Below are 20,329 nucleotides of genomic sequence, written 5' to 3'. Positions count from 1 at the left end.
AGGAATGAACAGGGATACAGCTGCACTATGAGCTCAGAAGCCAATGTGGCCCTCCTCGGGGCAAGGGTGGGCAAGGTGACCCAAACACTTACAGCAGCTGGGGAAATTAGTGCCATCAGTATTCAAAGAGGGGTTTGGAACTCACGTTACGGCATTCACTACGTAATTCCTTCCTCCAGAAGTATTCCCACATCTACACATAGCCAGAATCACATTTAGGTGAGTACTCACTGACTTTTACTAAGTATATTTCTAGGATTAAATATTCTTTAAAAATGTTATCGAGTATATAGTATTCCATTTTATGTATATACCATAATTCATTTAGTGCTAACATTATTTCAAAGGTCAGTGATTCCAATTTTCCCTCTTAAAAAGAACACTACTGTAATAAATGGGAACAAAATATGTACATCTTGAATGACTTTCTCAAAAGAATCAGAGACATGAGAGTCCAAAAGAAAAAAAAAAAACATTGAGAGTAAATACTCCATATACTCAAAATTTACTAAAATTTGCTTCCTAATAAGGTTCATAATATCCTAGCAAATGCTACCATGCAACTTTTCCAGAAACCTTGAAAAGGGGTATCTTACTATCATAAACATACTCCACTGATTGGTGTTAAAATTAAAGAGCATTGTAGCATAATTTTCTGAAAATTATCATATCCTTTGCCTATTTTTCAAATGTGTTAGTGTATTTTCCTACTGATCCATACAAGTACATCACTTATTTTACGCATAGAAAAGCCATTTATGGAATTAAATAATTACATAATAATTATATATATATTGATTTAGTTTTAAAATGTGTTAGTATAACTATTTTGCTCATCTAGAATTTAACTCATCACATGATGAGGACTATATATTGAAGTTTTTTTATTTTTCTACCAAATACCTTATTTTCTCAGTATCATTTGTTGAAAACTATAAGCTTCCCACTATTTGTTTTTGATTTGTGCAATAATCACCCTCTAATTTCTTAAATGGAAATTATTTTTGCATAATATTGTTTTAAAATGTTATCTTCAATAACTAATTTAGCAGCTAGCAAGGTGATCAGAAATCTTTTGAACTACAATAAAGCTATGCTAGAGAACTTCTGGCCTAGAAGTGAGCCAACAGCGCCCCAGCGTGAAGAATGATAGGGCACGGTAATTTCCTTCCATTGCACTTACATGAAATGTGCTGTGGCTGCTCTCCTGTAAGGAACTATTATTTACTTACCTTGTGGTAAGTGAGGGTGCATTCTCGCTTCACTATCCACACTTAATCCTGTCAGCAAAGGCAGTTTATGAAAGAGCAAATCAAGATTCATGTACTATCCACGGATAAGACAAAAGAAGTCTACCAGCCAAGGAAGAAATGAAGTCAGCCTAGGTCTGTTTAGTATTCTGACAAGCCAGTCAAGAACTCAACAGTTTCTACACCTTTAATTATACTGTGTAATATACAAATAGGAATAGGAGGAGAAATGGTCTTACTAATGCTGGGGAGGAAGAGATAAAGCCTGAGAATAGTGAAATGCCTATGCTGAAGATAAAGGGACTATAAAGAAATTGTAAGGACGCAAATGACCCTATGGTACTCTATGCAGAAATTTGTATTTTAAAAAATTATGTTATTATCAACAATAGAACAGCATTTCATCTCTAAATTTTTATTTAACATTAACAGTCACAAATTTCAGCTGGTTTTACGATCACAAGGCAGAAACAAGTCACATTAATAAAATAACAGCATATAACCACTAACCATTCTCAAATATCTTTAAGGAGATAATTTTATCAAGTTTTTAAAACAATTTTAATGCAAATTTTAATTATGCAAAAATAATTTCCATTTAAGAAAACAAAATAGGTGGCCAAGCACAGTGGCTCAAGCCTATAATCCCAGCACTTTGGGAGGCTGAAGCAGGAAGATCGCGTGAACCCGAGAGGTCAAGGCTGCACTGAGGTACGACCATGCCACTGCCCTCCATTCTAAAAGAGTCAGATCGTGTCTCAAAAAATAAAAAAAGAAGCATCCACAAACTATGTCACACAGAGCTTTGTGAGGTTAAGCACTATCTATTACCTTCCAACCACTTAAGAGGAAGAAAATGTATAGCTCCTCCTACTTAAAATATTTACATTTAACGTGTCAGAAAATACCTAAGGCCATGCATGGTGGCTCATATCTGTAATCCCTTTGGGAAGCCAAGGCAGAAAGATTGCTTGAGCCCAGGAGTTTGAAACAAGCCTGGGCAACATAAGGAAACCCCATCTATACAAAAAAGCTTAAAAATTAGCTAGGCCAGGAACAGTGGCTCATGTCTGTAATCTCAGGATTTTGAAAGGCTGAGGCAGAATCACTTGAACTCAAGAGTTAGAGACCAGCCTGGGCAACACAGTAAGAGCTCATCTCTACCAAAACTCAAAAAAAGTAGCCAGATGTGGTAGCACATGCCTGCAGTCCCAGCTACTCAGAAGTTGAGGTGGGAAGAACACTTGAATCCAGGATGTCCAGGCTACAGTGAGTCATGATTACACCACTGCATTCCCATCTGGACAACAGAGTAAGACCCCAACTCAAAAAAAAAAAAAGTAAAAGAAAAATAGAAAATACCTTAGCCTGATGCTTTTTAAAATAAATACTATTTCCAGCTACCTACCTATAAAAATACGATAAATTGTTAATTACTATGATAGTAACACAAAAATAAAAACTATATAATCAGCACTCAATATTCTGTTGTAATTATGCATATGATGGGCTTTTTTTTTTTTTTTTTTTTGAAGGAAAGATTGACAAGGTGTGGTGGCTCTCACCTGTAATCCCAGCACTTTAGGAGGCCAAGGTAGACAGATCACTTGAGCTCAGGAGTTCGAGACCAGCCTGGCCAACATTGTAAAACCCCATTTCTACCAAAAAAAAAAAAAAAAAAAAAAATTAGCCAGGTGTGGTGGCACATGTCTGCAGTTCCAGCTACTAGGAAGGCTGAGTCAGAAGAATCACTTGAGCCTGGGAGGTGGAGGTTGCAGTGAGCTGAGATGGCACCACTGCACTCTAGCCTGGGTGACACAGTGAGACTCCGTCTTAAACAAACAAACAAAAGTAAACAGCTAACACTAAACAATTTGGAAACAGGTGGTTAATGCAATAGTGAATGTGTAAGCAGAAGAAAACACAGATATACAAGAGTAAAGATGCCCTGATGGCCTCAAATTCTGGGAATCTTTTACATATAGATACAATAAAACTTCAGCATCATTCTCTAGTATACAAACTCATTCCGAGTAACCAAAAATATTATACATAATTTCAAAGTTAACAGTTGCAAAACAAATGATTGCCTAAAATCGTCATAGAAAAATATTTGAGACTAAATGTAAAAATTAAATAACCTGGGCCAGCTGTGGTGGCTCACACCTGTAATCCCAGCACTTTTGAGAGGCTGAGGTGGGTGGATCACTAGGTCAGGAGATGGAGATCCTCCTGGCCAACATGGTGAAGCCCCTGTCTCTACTAAAAATACAAAAATTAGCTGGGCGTGGTGGTATGTGCCTGTAATCCCAGCTACTTGGGAGGCTGAGGCAGGGGAATTGCTTGAACCAGGGAGTCGGAGGTTGCCGTGAGCCAAGATCGCGTCACTGCACTCCAGCCTGGCAACAGAGCGTGACTCCATCTCTAAATAAATGAATAAAATAAAAAATAAACATTTTGAAGTATGGTCATAAAATGTGATTTGAAAGACTTAAATCTATAACTACTATTCAAGAAAAAAACTATTCCTTAAAACTAAAAAAACATAAAATTATATATTCTACAAAAACAAATCAACTTCATCTACGGCCCAGTCCTACCCAACTATGGAATGTCAGAATAGAAGGTCTCGCCATGGACTCAAGAGCTGACATGAGGAATGTCACCACCATCCTGCTCTTTGAAGACTTCTCACCTTCAACAGGCAGAGTGGACATTGCTACTTGGGCCATGATCTTTGTGCAAGGGAAGTAATCAGAAAGTGAGTGGTAGAAATCTGGTGTCCTACACCCACATTCAGGGCTTCGAGGGTCTCCCATGGGCTGCCTAATTTATAGTTTTCTTGCCTAAGAGAAAAAATAAGGCTTAGAAATTATGTACTTGATTTGCCCAAAACTCTCGTCAGCTAGAGAATCCATCCCCTAACTTTCTATCTAGTGTTATTTCAATAAAATTACATCAACATTACACCCAAAATAAATCCAGATGGCTGAGTCAATCAGTGAAATTTCTCCCAAGGAGGAGGAGGAGGAGAGGTGCTTTACAACCCAGTGATGGGCTACCACAGCTCAACACAGGACAGAGCTGCCAAGCTCCTTTTCTCCCCCGCATATCCTGACACAGCAAAGAGCGGGTGCAGTGGACTGAGGCTGGGTGGAGATAAGTTCCTCTTTTTACTAAAAATAAATAGATCACAGGCATCAAGTAACATGTGAGATTCTTTATAACACAGCATATTGTTCTCTTTGAAAGAAACCTGTAACATTTTGTTAACAGCAAAGACCCTCAAATGAATTTCAAACACTATAAATATATAACACATCAACAGGAAATACTAACTGTCAGCAAGGATATCAAAAACCTGGAACCTTTATGCACTGCTTTTTGGAATGTAAAATGGTGCAGCCCCTGTGGAAAATGGTTTGGCAGTTCCTTGAAATATTAAGCATAGAATTATCATATGATCCAACAACTCCCTTTCAGTGTATATACTCAAAAGAACTGAGAGCAAGGACTCAAACAGGTATTCGTACACTTGTGTTCACAGCAACATTATTCACAATGGTGAAAAAGGTACAACCAACCCTAATGCCCATAAATAGGGGAATGGATAAGCAAAACGTGATATACACGTACACAGAATATTATTCAGCTGTATAAAGGAAAAACAATTCTGGCCAGGTTTGGTGGCTTACACCTTTAATCCTAGCACCTTGGGAGGCCAAGGCAGGCAGATAGCTTGAGCCCACGAGTTCGAGACCAGCCTAGGCAACATAGCAAAACTTCATCTCTATAAATCTTTTTTAAAAAATAAAATTCTGATAATGCTATAGATGAACCTTGATAGCACTATGCAATCCATGCATGTAACAAAATTGCAATTGGATTCCATAAATGTATGTAAAGTTTTAAAATGGAGAATTTATCAAGGAAGAAATGTGACCCACAAAGAGCAGAGAGGAGTGAAACAGGAAAGCCACCCAGCCAGAATTGGTGTTGAGCTAAGAGAGGCTCTCCACTGTAGGAAAATGGTGAGTAAGCAAGAGCTGCTGGTGACTCACCCTTCTGCCATTGATCTTTGAAATCCTGGGCCCAGAAAATCCCCCAACACCTTCCCCACAGGGCTCCTCAACTGACACAGAGAGCTGCATGGAGTCTGGGCAGACCCTCCAGTCAGGGCCACATGGAATCCTAAGGGCCTTGGACTCCTGACCACAACACTGCCAGTTGCTAAAGCTCTGCCACTAGGGGAGGACAGGCTCTCTCACATGCCCCCAGGATAGGGGCCATACCTACAATGCTGAGGAGCAGACTCACCTCCTGTCTCTACTCTATCTCCTATAGAGGCCCCACTTCCACTACACCTCGCCTAGAAATGCCCTCTGGCCTGGGTCCCAGCGCAGCCACTTAACCCCTACTTAAGCACTCAGGCTGGTTGCAACTCTGCAGACAGAGCTCCCAGAGGTAACTGACAAGCCTGCTGTTTCTGCAATTGCCATGGCCCCAGGCTCTACCTCTCATAGGCTAGGGAAGAACTAAAGAGCCCAAGAACTACTATAGGCTTCCAGCATACCACAGTTGCCTTACAGAAAAAGTAGACAAACTGTTTTCCACGTGGGTCCCCTTCCCTGCTACTCTTCACTGTATAGAGTCTCCTGACGTGGGCCCCCAGCACAGCCATTCTGCCCCCGACTACTCCCATGGGTTACTTCAGGCAGTGACCATCTCTGCATCTCTCCGCAATGGAGCTTTCAGAGGCAACCCATAGGCTCCCCGCCATTGCCACTGTAGCAGTACCACCATTCTTGGCCTTGGTCTGGGAAAAGAATGAAGACCCTGATTGCTTTGCTAGCACTTCCAGCATGCCACAACCACAAGATGGAGAGAAGCCCAGTCTCTCTTCTCTGTGGGCTTCTGGCTCCCTTCTCTTCACCAGGTGGAACCCTGCGCTTAAGCACACAGTGCAGCCACCTCACCCTTGGCTGAACATTCTCACTGACAGAGGCTCTGTGCCTCTCTAGGGTGGAGTTCCCGGAGGCAACTGACAACCCTTCTGCCATTACTGCTGCAGTGATCCTGCCCTTGCTGCCCTCAGGCTGGGGAAGAAACAAACAGCCTGAGTGTTTTGCTCATGCCTCTAGCAGGCCACAGCCAACAGATGGAGAAGAGCCCAGTCTCTCTTCCCTATTGGCCCCAAATCCCCTGCTCTTTACCAGGCAGGGGTCCCAGCGTGGGCCCACAACGTAGCTGCTCCATACCTGACTGATCAATCTGATTGGCAGCAGGTCTGCATATCTCTGAGGTGGTACCCCAAGAAACAAGTGAAAGGCCTTCTGCCATTGCCAAGGCCAAGGTCCCCGTCTCTGCTGCTCCCAAGCTGGGGAGGGAATAAAAAACTTGAGTTAACCCCAGGGCTATGATGCCAGCCTGGGAGTGCCAAGCCAAGACCTGTGGCTAGTACTCAAGTGGAGGAGGAGCCCCCACTCTCACAGCACTGAAACGGGGAATGGCTGCAAACACAAGAAAATACGGAGGACCAGTGTTGCCAAGAGCCTATCCGCTGGCCATTACACTTATGTGCCATCTACTCAGTTGCAGCTCAAACATTAACACCAATAATACTTTGCTATATGTCCCCCTGTGAAATGAAAGACAAGAATTCAGCCTCAAAGACACTTTGCAAAGTCTTGGGCCCTCTGAAAACATCAAGGAGTAAAACAAGCTGACTGTACTGAAATTACAACACAGTTAAAGAAACACCAGCCTACACGAATGAAAAGAAACCAGCACAATGCAACTCTGGCAATGCTAAAAGTCAGAGTGTCTCCAAATGACCACACTAGCTCCCAAACAATAGTTCTTAATCAGAATAAAATCGCTGAAATGACAGAGAATTCGGAATCTGGATGCCAATGAAGATCATCAAGAATCAGGAGAAAGCTGAAACCCATTTCAAGGAATCTAAAAAATTCAGTGAAACTATTCAAGAGATGAGAGATAAAATCGCCTTAAGAAGGAACAAAACTGATCAGATAAAGCTGAAAAACTCACAAGAATATTTTGTAGTACAATCATTAATATTAACAACTGACTACATCAAGCTGAGGGAAGAATTTCAGAGCTCAAACACCAATTCTTTGAATTAATTCAGACAAAAAAAACTGAAAAACGTATTTTTTTAAATGAACAAAACCTTTAATAAATATGGGAATATGTGAAGACACAAAATCTACAACTCACTGGCATCTCTAAAAGAAAGGGAGAGAGAACAAGAAACTTAGAAAACATTTTTGAGGATATTGTCCATGAGAATTTTCTTAACCTTCCATGAGAGGTTAAAATTCAAATTCAGAGAATTCAGGGAACCCCCAGGATATAGCATACAAGATAACCATCCCCAAGACATGCAGTCGTTAGATTCTCCAAGGTCAATGTGAAAGAAAAAAATATTAAAGGCAACTAGAGAGAAGGGGCAGGTCACTTATAAAGGAAACCCCATCAGGCTAGCAACAGACCTTCCAGAAAAAATACATGCAACACAAGGGCAGGCACGGTGGCTCATGCCTATAATCCCAGCACTTTGGGAGGCCAAGGTGGGCAGATCACAAGGTCCAGGAGATCGAGACCATCCTAGTTAACACGGTGAAACCCTGTCTCTACTAAAAATGCAAAAAATTAGCCGGGCATGATAGCAGGCACCTGTAGTCCCAGCTACTCAGGAGGCTGAGGCAGGAGAATGGCGTGAAACTGGGAAGCAGAGCTTGCAGTGAGCCGAGATCGCACCACTGAACTCCAACCCAGGCGACAGAGCAAGGCTTCATCTCAAAAAAAAAAAAAACAGAAAAAAAAAAACAAAAAAAAACCATGCAAGACAAAAACAATTTGGGGGCCTATATTCAGCATTCTCAAAGAAAATAAACTCCAACCAAGAATCTAATCACACCAAACTAAGCTTCATAAACAAAGGAGAAAAGATCCTTTCAAGCAAATGCTAAAGGAATTCATTACATTATCCTGCCTTAAAAGAGATTATTTGTCAGGTATGGTGGCTCGCCCCTGTATTCTCAGCACTTTAGGATGCTGAGGCAGGCAGATCATGAGGTCAAGAGATCAAGACCATCCTGGCCAACATGGTGAAACCCCATCTATATTAAAAATACAAAAAAAAAAAAAAATAGCTGGGCGTGATGGCATGCACCTATAGTCCCAGTTACTCAGAAGGCTGTGGCAGGAGAATCACTTGAACCTGGGAGGCGAAGGTTGCAGTTATTAGCTGAGATGGTGCCAATGCACTCTAGCCTAGCAACAGAGAGAGACTCCATCTCAAAAATGAATAAATAAATAAATAACAGAGATTCTTAAGAGTGTATTAAACATGGAAATGAAGAACTACTACTGGCCACCACAAAAAAAAAAAAAAAAAAAAAAAAAAAAAAAAAAAACACCACAACTAAGGGCCTGGGCAACATGGTGAAACCCCGTCTCTACTAAAAACATACAAAAATTAGCGGGGTGTGGTGGTGCACACCTGTAATCCCAGCTACTCAGGAGGCTGAGGCAGGAGAATCACTTGAACCCAGGAGATGGAGGTTATAGTGAGCCGAGATCATGCCACTGCACTCCAACCTGTACAACAAGAGTGAAACTCCGTATCAAAAAACAAAAAAACAAAAACAAAAAAACACACACACTTAAGTACATGGGCTATTTACACTATAATGTAAATACACAATCAATTTTACATTACAAACAGCTAACAACACAATGTCAAGATCAAATCTGCACATATCAGTATTAACCTTGAAAAAGAATGGGCAAATGCCCCATTGAAAAGGCACAGAGCAACAAGTTAAATGAAGAACCAAGACCCAACTGCATGCTGTCTTCCAGAGACCCATCTCACATGCAAGGAAATGCATAGGCTCAAAGAAAAGAGATGGAGAAAGATCTACCACGCAAATAGGAAAAAAAAAAAAGAGGAGGAGTTACTACTCTTATTTCAGACAAAACAGACTTTAAACTAACAATGATCAAAAAAGACAAAGAAGGGCATTTCATAATAATAAGGGGTTTGATTCAATGAGAAGACTTAGCTATCCTAAATATATATATGCATAAATTTGTATATATACACATACACACACACACGCATATATATATGTATATATATATATATGCATCTGCACCCAATACTGCAACATCCAGATGCATAAAACAAGTTCCTAGAGACTTATGAAGAGACTTAGATAACCACACAATAATACTGTGAGACTTTAAAATCCCACTGAAAGTACCAGACAGTTCACCAAGGCAGAATACTCACAAAAATATTTAGGATTTAAACTTGACACTTAACCAAATGGACCTAACACTCATCCACAGAACACTCCATCCAGCAAAAACAGAATACACTATCTGCACATCACACAAACTCTACAACTGACCACCACATACTTGGCCATAAGGTAATTCTCAACATATTCTAAAGAATCAAAATCATACCAACTACACTATCAGAATATGGTGCAATAAAAATAGAAATCAATACCAAGAAGATCTCTCAAAACCATAAAAATTTAATCAAAACTAAATAAGCTGCTTCTGGATGACTTTTGGGTAAAGAATAAAATTAAGGCTAAAATCAAGAAATTAAGTGAAACTAATACAGACAAATATACAACATACCTAAATCACTGGGAAACTGCTAAAAAAAAAAGTGTCAAAGAGAATGTTTATAGCACTAAACATCCACATTAAAAAGTTAGAAAGATATAAAATTAACAAGCTAACATTATATATTTTTATTTTATTGTATTTATATATTTATTTTTGTGACAGAGTCTCTGCTACCCAGGCTGGAGTGCAGTAGTGCAATCTCAGCTCACTGCAACCTCTGTCTCCCAAGTTTAAGCAATTCTCCTGTCGCAGCCTCCTGAGTAGCTGAGACTACAGGGTTGTGCCACCATGCCCAGTTAATGTTTGTATTTTTAGGAGAGACACACAAGGTTTCATCATATTGGTCAGGCTGGTCTCAAACTCCTGACCTCAGGTGATCCACCCGCCTTGGCCTCCCAAAGTGCTGGGATTATAGGCATGAGCCATTGCACCTGGTGATATATAGAGGAACCAGAAACGTAAGAGCAAATCAACCCCAAAGATAGAAGCCAAGAAATATTAAAACTGAACTAAATGGAGATTTTTTTTAAAACTGTACAAAAATCCAATTAAAATGACTTTTGAAAGAAAATTGATAGACTGCTAACTAAAGAAAAAAAGATTTTCATAAATACAATACAAAATGACTAAAGAAATATTATCACTGATGCCACAGGAATACATGAAACAATTAGATAAGTAATATAAACATTTCTATGCACACAAATTAGAAAACACAGAAGAAATGGAGAAATTCCTGGAAACATACAACCTCCCAAGATTGAATCAGGAAGATATTAAAACCACAAACAGAGCAATACTGAATTCTGAAATTAAATCAATAATAAAAAAGCTTACCAGAAAAAATCCTGGACCAGATGGATTCACAGCCAAATTCTACCAGACATATAAAGAAGAGCTGGTACTAGCTGTACTGAAACTATTCCAAAAAAGTAGGAGGAGGGACTTCTTCCTAACTCATTCTATGAGGCCAGTATCATCCTGACACCAAAAACTACCAGAAACAGAATAAAAAAGGAATTATCAGGCCAATATCCCTGATGAACATAGATGCAAAAATCCTCAAAAAAATTAGCCAACTGAATCCAGTAGCCCACCAGAAAAGCTAATCCACCATGATCAGATAGGCTTTATTCCTGGGATGCATGGTTATTTCAACATATAAAATTAAATGTTATTCATCACATGAACAGAGCTAAGAAACAACCACATGATCTCTCAGAAGATTTATTAAGATTAATGCAGTAAAGGCTTTCAATAAAATTTAACATCCCTTTATGTTAAACACCCTCAAAAACTAGGCATCAAAGATATGTACCTCAAGATAATAACAGCCATCAATAACAAACTCACTGTCAACATCACAATGAAAGGGCAAAAGCTTGAAACATTCCTTTTGAGAACCAGAACAAAACAAGAATATCTACTCTCATGACTCCTATTAAATATAATAATGAAAGTCCTAGCCAGAGCAATCAGGCAGGGGAAAGAAATAAAAGGCATCCAAAACAGGAAGAGAGGAAGTCAAATAATTTCACTTCACAAATGATATAATTCTATACTTAGAAAAGCCCACAGTCTCTACCCAAAGGTTCCTAGATCTGATAAAGAACTTTAGCAAAGTTTCAGCACACAAAATAGATGTATGAAAATCAGTAACATTTCTATACACTAACAACATCCAATCAAAAATACAATTATATTCACAAGAGTCACAAAAAGAATAAAATATCTGGAAACACAGCTAACCAGGGAGGTGAAAGATCTCTACAATGAGAATTACAAACCACTGCTAAAAAAAAATTAGAGATGACAAAAGCAAACAGAAAAACATTCCACACTCATGGATATGAAGGATCAATATTGCTAAAATGGACATACTACCGAAAGAAACTTACTTTCCAATTCAATGTTATTCCTATCAAACTACCAACGACACTTTTAACAGAATTTTTTAAAAACGAAAAATCTTATTTGAAACAAACAAAAAAGAGGCTGAATATTCAAAGCTTTCTATGCAAAAGAACAAAGCTGGAGTGATCATATTACTCCATTTCAAACTATACTATAAGGCTACAATACCTAAAAGAGCATGGATACTGGTACAAAAATAGACATACAGACCAATGGAACAGGCTAGAGAACCCAGAAATAAAGCCACACAACTAAAACCATCTGATCTTTCACAAAGCCAGCAATAACAAACAATAAGGAAAGGACTCCTTATTCAATAAATAGTGCTGGGATAACTGGCTAGTCATATGCAGATGATTGAAGCTGGACCACTTCATTATACCATATACAAAAATTAACTCAAGATGGATTAAAGACTTAAATGTAATATTTAAAAGTGTAAAAAACTCTGCAAGAAAATCTAGGAAATATCATGCTGTACATTGGCCCTGGCAAAGAATTCATGACAAAGACTCTAAAAGCAATTGAAACCCAACCATCACAAAATTGACAAGTGAGACCTAATTAAGCTAAAGAGCTTCTGTACAGCAAGAAAAACTACAAACAGTAAACACACAACCTACAGAATGAGAGAAAAAACTTACTTATCCAGCAAAGGTTTAATAGCTACAATCGATAAAGGAACGTAACTCAACAAGCAAAAAACAACCTTGCTTAAAAATGAAAAAAGAACATTAACATACACTTCCCAAAAGACACACATGCATCCAACAAGCATATAAAAATACTCAATATCAGTTATTAAAAAAATGCAAATCGAAGTCACGAGAGACCATCTCACATCAGTCACAACAGCCATATTAAAAAGGCAAAGAATAATAGATGGTGGTGGGTGGTGAATAGAAAAACCTTATACACTGCCAGTGGGAATGTAAATTTTTCCAACCACTGCTGAAAGCAGTCTGAAGATTTCTCAAAGAATTTAAAACCAAACTTCCATTTGACCCAGCAATCCAATTTTTTGGTATACACCCCAAAAATAGAAATCATTCGACTGTAAAGACACATGCATACTTATGTCCATTGCAGTACTATTTACCATAGCAAAGACATGGAATAATCTGATGTTCTTCAATAGATACAAGGATTTTACAAATGTGATATATACATATATATACACACACACACGTGTGTATATATACACACATATATATATACACGTGCACACACACACACAATGAAATAGTATTCAGTCATTCAAAAAGATAAACTTCTGTCCTTTGCAGCAACACGATGAACCTGGAGAACATTAAGTGAAACACACCAGGCATAAAAAAATAAATACTTCACATTGTCACTAATATACAGAATCTAATAAAGTTGGTATCATCGAAGTAGAGAGTAGAATGGTGGTTACTAGAAATTAGGGTGTGTAAGAGTGCAAAACGAGGAGAAAATGGTCAATGGGCAATAAGTTACAGTTAAGTAGGAGGAATATATTCAAGTGCACAGTAGAGTGACTATGGTGAACAATTTTGTATTAAATATTTCAAATGGCTAGAAAAGAGAATTTTGAATGTTCTCACCACAAAGAAATAATAAAATGAGATATCAGACATGATAAATCCCATAATTTATTACATATGTAAACATGTATCTAATGCTCACATTATGCTCCAACGATACGTAAAAGTATTGTGTCCATTAAAAACAAAATTAAAGGCCAGGCGCAGCGGCTCATGCCTGTAATCCCAGCAATTTGGGAGACTGAGGTGGGCAGATCACCTGTGGCCGGGTGTTTGACACTTGTCTGGCCAACATGGTGAAACCCTGTTTCTACTAAAAATTCAAAAATTAGCTGGGCATGGTGGTAGGCACCTGTAATCCCAGCTACTCGGGAGGCTGAAGCATGAGAATTGCTTCTCATGCTGGGAGGCGGAGGTTGCAGTGAGCCATGATCATGCCACTGCACGCCAGCCTGGGTGATAGAGTGAGACTCCGTCTCAAAAAAAAATTATAGAAGGAAAAAATGAGGTCATAAACTAACCATCTGCCCCCAAATTGTATAGAAAGACATACAAATAAAGATAATGACAACTCACCAGAAGAGAAACCCATAAGAAAAAACTTCAGTAGCGATTAGTACTATGGTAGAAAACCTACAATGTAATTGAGGAATTGCTGAAGCTGAGAGCGGACAAGTTTGAGAGTGAAAATCTTCATGGAGGCCAGTCTTAGTTCCTCCTCACTTTTGAGAGTTTTATTTTCAGAAGCCTTACCAGATTCTCACAGGAGTAACAGAAAAATCTTATCTTTCTGGCATAGGGAAGGGAAATGTACCCTACTAAAAGCCACTCAGAGCATTCTGTTCTTACCAAGCTCTGCCATCATTAAACTGTTTTAGCAAAGCCTAACCTCCTGGGGTTTTGTCAGAGTTTATATGACCTGAGGTAAGGGAAATACCCATCACCAAACTGCTGTAGTATTCAGTTGGGAAGAAGAGAAATATTCAATTTCAGACCACTTGAGCCCTTCATGTGAGTGAAGGGACATAGGCAACTCCCATTCTCTCTAGCCTTCCTGTCAAACCTAAGGGCGTGGGAAATGTGAGGCATCTTCTAAGAACACAGAGGCACAGACTCACTAAAAGACACAACAACACTCACAGTGGTTGGAATGAACATATCCTTCTGTTCTCAATAAATGTACCTGGACAAATTGATGGGAGCAGAGGTAATAAGCAACCTACATTTTCCTCCCTGTATCTCATGTTCTGTGTCACAGATGTATCCTCTGGAGGACAGAGCAGTTCTCCTATGTTTCTCTAAAAGAAGTAAGATTTTTCTGACTCCCAAAGTAATTTTGATCTAGTTCAATTCTGAAAACTAAAATCCACTAAGGAACATATACAAAGAACACCACAAATCACCCATACGGAGCCCACAGGGACACATTAGGAAATGTGACATTGTGTTGTAGTAATTTTGAAGGCTGGATTATTGGGAGTTATATTTTGTTGACAAGTTCTGAGAATATACAATCCACTAGGCAGAAGCTACACAGAAAAATGAGCTTTGACATTAAAATGTTTGAAACCCAGATGGTACAACAAAAGTTTCAGAATTGTACACTCTATGCAGCATGACTGTGGATGTGTTGATGTTTTATATGTATATTATTTGATGTGGAAACGAGTGAGGAGGCTGCATTATCCAGAATGTATATGAGATAATCAGAGTTAACCACGAAGTGGGTAAAATTAAAATAAGGATGGTGATCATTTGGAACACTAAAGAACATTGATAATGAGAGATCTACAGTTTTTCCCAGATATACAAAATATGTTTCTTTGTTATTAAGACTAACATACTTTCTGCTTCTGTTATGCTTAAAAATGCCTTGTTTTTCCCCCAAGCTTCCATTGAACTTTCACCCAACACCTTCTTTTCTTCAACATCTTCACATTCCTTCAGGATCACAAATCTAAGTACCATGACCTGATCAGCTATCACTTGGCCTTCATTCATGTTCCTCACTGTAGTGGATGCTTGGTCTCCAGATATGCTTGAATCACTGCACTTAGGGAATGAGTTCAAATCTAAGTCCTTGTTCTACATTAGCAGAGTGAGGATGGGCCTATGTATCTCTAACACCTGTCTCCCGAGTGTACACCAAGCCAGAATCATCAGCCCCAGCAACTGCTGGTTGGCAAGGCTTAAACAAATGTTATTTTGTAAAGAAATTCACAAATAACATTATCACTGTCTTTTCTTTTTTTTTTTTTTTTGGTCAATTTGTCTTTCGGTAGTAACGTAATATTCTTCATTGTGGCTTCTTCTAACGTGATGCATACCAGTCTACTTAAGGTCAGCAAATACTGTTCACTTTCTCTAATGAAGTCCTTTTTTCACTCTGACATTATCCGGGGATGTCTTCATTATAGAAATTACACTGCATTCAATCACACACATGGTGATCCTTTTGTCCCAGCATCCGAGGCAATCCCAGCACCTTCACAGCACCAGCATCTCTCCAAGAGCCTTCCCAAAGAAAAGGGCCATTCAGACCATCCTGCTGTTAGTGAGCTACTTTGTGTTCTGAGAGGACCTCATCATATCATCCTCTTCAACCCTACTGTGGACATATAACCCAGTCATCCTGAGTGTGCGGAACCTGGTGGGCAATGTCTATGCCACTGTTGCTCCACTGGTACAAATTAGCTGATAAAAGGATAGCTGACATTCTCCAAAATATGCAAAGTGCTATAAAGTTTTAACAAGTTAGCAATGGAAAACATTTCTAAATACTAGTCTTATCCTATAAGTTGTTCAAGTAGCCTTGGAATTCTTTTTACCTTACTTAATAAAATGCATGGAATCACACTTTTATTAATATTTATCTGATTTCAAAACGGATGCATCCAAAAACCACGTAATTTCTTTAGTTCAATGTCTACCATGGGTCGACATTTCCATGTCAAGTCTATTACACTTTTATTTTCATTTTATCTTGGTAGCAGAAAATGTTTCTCTCGAAGTATACTCTTAACAATTTTCTATCGGCAATCAAATCTCTCAAAGTTTTTACTTCTGAAAAAATTTAATTTACTCTTATTTATGAAAGACACTTTAGCTAAATATCCAATTTTAGCTTTTATACTATGCTTGTTCATTAGAACATCCCTGACTGGAAATAATATGTCAATTTGGAGTTTACATTTAATCTATAACTTATTTTAATGGGTTTAAAATAAAATTTACATGTAAATACTTGAGATCTTCTTTATTAATGAAATTTACTTATACATTAACTATAGCCTCCATGAATAAGGTCCTCAGTCCTTATTCATATTATAAAACAGGTTTGTACCATTTGACCAGTATCTGATTCCCCCAAGACACAGCCCTTGGTCACTAGCATTCTAGTGTCTGTAACTATAATTCAAACCCTTTTTCAGACTCCACATATAATTGAGATAATGCAGTGTTCTTCTTTCTGTGTCTGACTTATTTCACTTAGCCTAATGACCTCAAGATGATCCATGTGGTTGCAAATGGCAAGTTTTTTTTCAAGGACTGAACTGTGACACACACATACACACATGTGCACACATGCACATACATATATGTTAAATTTCCTTTTGGTTGTTGTTAAGATACAACAACAGGCTGGAGTGCAGTGGCGTCATTATAGCTCACAGTAACCTCTGAATTCTGGGTTCAAATTATTCTCCCATCTCAGCCTCCGAAGTAGCAAGGACCACAGGGGTACACCACCATGCCTAGCTAATTTGTAAGGACATGGTCTTGCTATGTTACCCAAGTTGATCTTGAACTTCTGGCCTCAAGTAATCCTACTCCCTCAGCATCCCAAAGCACTGAGATTACAGGTTTGAGCCACCATGCTCAACTATGTAATATTCTGTTTAACTTCTGTGTTAATGGACATTTAGGTTGTCTTCATATCTTATCTATTGTTAATAACGCTTCAATAAACATAGGAGTGAAGATATCTCTTCAATATAGCAATTTTACGTTCCTTGGATATTTACTTAGATGTGAAATTGATGAATCATATGACGGTTTTATTTTTTATTATTTGATGAACCTCCATGCTGTTTTCTATAATGGCTTTACCATTTACATTCCCAGTGATAGTGTACAAAGGTCCCTTTTCTCTACATTCTTGACAACATTTGCTTTCTTTTGAATTTTTGATAAATATCACCTTAATATTTGTTTGAATGAGATCTCATTGTGGTTTTGATTTGCATTTTTCTCATAATTACTAATGGCTTCTTTAAAAGAATAACATTTAGTTTTTGGCTGCTTTTTAAAAAAAGTGTCACTTTTTATTGTTACTTTTATTTTGGGGGGTTAAGTTTCATGAGTTTCTTGCAGATTTTGAATACTAATCCTTTATCTGATATTTGGCGTACAAGTATTTTCCTCCAATTCTGTAAATAGCCTTTTAATGACACTGACTGTCTTTCACCATGCAGTAGACTTTTTAGTTTGATGTAGTCCCACTTTTTTCCTGTGCTTTTGGCATCAAATACAAAAATTTACTGCTAGGACCAATGCCAAAGAATTTTCCTCAGTGTTGTCTTCTAGAAGATTTTTGGTTTCAAGTCCAATGTCTACATCTTTAATATATTTTAAATTAATTTTATGTATGCTGTAAAGGTTGGGTGCAATTTGTTTTTGTATGTGGATATCTCATTTTCCCGACACCATTTATTGAAGAGTTTATTCTTTTTCCATTGTGTATCTGTATGCCTTTGTTGAAAATTCATTGACTGTATACAGATGGATACATATAGCTGAGCTCCCTATTCTGTTCCAGTGGTCTATTTGTTTGTGTTTATGCCAATATTTTGCAGTTTTGATGACTACAGCTTTGCTATATAGCTTGAAATCAGGCAGTGTAATGCTTCTAGCTTTGTCCCTCTTGCTTAAAATTGTTTGGAGTCTTTTATAATTCCACACAAACTGTAGATTTTTTTAGATTTTTGTTGAAAATGCTATTGGAATTCGGATAGAGACTGCTTTAAATAATACACCAATTTGAGTAGTATGAATGTTTTAGTATTAATTTTTCTGATCCATGAACACTAAGTATTTTTAAATGTGTCTTTTCGATAATTGCCTCCATTAATATTTTACAGTTTGTGTTGCACAAATCTTTTACATTCTTTATTATATTTATTCCTAAGTATTAGGTTGGTGCAAATATAATTGTGGTTTTTGCCATTACCAACCTAATACTTTATTCTTTTTGATGTTATGGTAAATGTAACTGTCTTCTTGATTTTTCCCAGGTATTTGTTGTTGGAGTAAAAAAATGCAACTGATTTTCTTTACATTGATACAGTATCCTGCAAACTTCCCTAGTTTACCAGTTCTAAATTTTTTTCATATAATGATGAGCACACTGGCCTGTGTTTACACATTAATTGATAGTATCTATTAAGGTATCACAGTGCCTAGAAGTGTGCTCTGTTGTATTTCTGCTGTGACAAATTCCATAGCATCTTTTAGTTTAATCTTTTCTTAAATGCTTTGGTTTGGTATTTGATAATAATGTGTGTCTTTGGTTACTTTTTAATTGTGAAACATATTGATCTCCATGACTAGTCAAACTTTCTAATAAAGTTCTTTCATAGTTTTATGTATATTTAGTTAATATAAATCAAAATGGTAAATTTTTATGATAGTTTTAAAGTTACTAAGGTTGAAAATATGTCAGTTTTTCACTGGTCATGAGTCTGTGGTTTCCTTATTTCAAACAATTATATACGTCTATATATATATGTGTGTGTTTAATGGCTTACAATCTTGCCCAACATATTTGTATATAGTAAGCAAATACTAATCAAAATTATTAATCAAACTATCATCTTCATATTATTCTTCAAATGGCATATTGTTTGTTCTAATTAAAAACTGTGTTTATGTCTTATATAATTATCAATAAAAATTAGAAAGTCTACTTTGTCTGCCCTCTTGAGAAAATCCAAAGTTAAATGGTATTTTTACTAATTTCCTTTAGAATCACTACCTTATTTTCCTCCACAATAAATGTAAACATTAAGGATAAAATTGTATTTCAATGATCCATTCTACAATAGACTTTGGGTCATTCATTGATTGGGCTGAAGCCTCACTCTATATTATTTCTGATTTTTTCATGTTAACAGCCTAGAAAATCTATTACTCATAGAATATTACAAATTAGAAAATAATTTTTTTTTTTTTTTTTTTTTTTTTTTTTGAGACAGTCTCGCTCTGTCACACAGGCTGGAGTGCAGTGGCGCGATCTGGGCTCACTGCAATCTCCACATTCCAGGTTCAGGCCATTCTCCAGCCTCAGCCTCCCAACCTCACCTGTAGCTGGGACTACAGGTGCCTGCCACTGCACCTGGCTAATGTTTTGTATTTTTAGTAGAGGCAGGGTTTCACCGTGTTAGCCAAGATGGTCCCGATCTCCTGACCTTGTGATCCACCCGCCTCAGCCTCCCAAAGTGCTGGGATTACAGGTGTGAGCCACTGCACCCAGTCGAGAAATCAATATCTTGGATGTACAAATTATAAAAGTAAACTGAAAAGTATAATATAAAATATACATTTATGTATTATGAATTGTCACTCAAGTAAAGCAGAAATATTAATTTAAAATACTTTCACAAAGAAAAGTCCAGGGCAAAATAACCTATGTAAAACATTCTACCAATATTCAATAAATAATTCATGCTAATTCTTCAGCAGAAAATACTTCCAAAAAATGAAGAAGAGGAAACACTTTCCAATTAATTCTAGAGCCCAGTATTACTGTAATACTAAGGCCAGACACAAGTATAATAGAAGGACTGTGGGCAAATATGCCATATTCATATAGACACATACATCCTCAGAAAACATAGGCAAGCTAAATCCAGGCACATAAAATGTGAATATACACCAAGACCAAATGTGATTGTTTTGCAAATG

The 20,329-nt window shown here is 37.6% G+C and overlaps 1 long non-coding RNA gene across 2 annotated transcripts in view; it reads right to left on the bottom strand.

Moving 5' to 3' along the window:
* LOC114675787 (uncharacterized) overlaps positions 1-20,329 on the bottom strand; it is a 51,378-nt gene that overhangs the window by 15,573 nt on the left and 15,476 nt on the right. For both annotated transcript variants that reach the window (XR_013397799.1, XR_013397798.1), the window contains one exon: positions 2,816-2,908. This is a non-coding gene — a long non-coding RNA (uncharacterized LOC114675787). The remainder of the gene's footprint in view (positions 1-2,815; positions 2,909-20,329) is intronic.

Source organism: Macaca mulatta, chromosome 9, assembly GCF_049350105.2.
Source record: "Macaca mulatta isolate MMU2019108-1 chromosome 9, T2T-MMU8v2.0, whole genome shotgun sequence".
Lineage (NCBI taxonomy): Eukaryota > Metazoa > Chordata > Mammalia > Primates > Cercopithecidae > Macaca > Macaca mulatta.
This window is presented reverse-complemented; position numbering and strand designations above follow the sequence as displayed.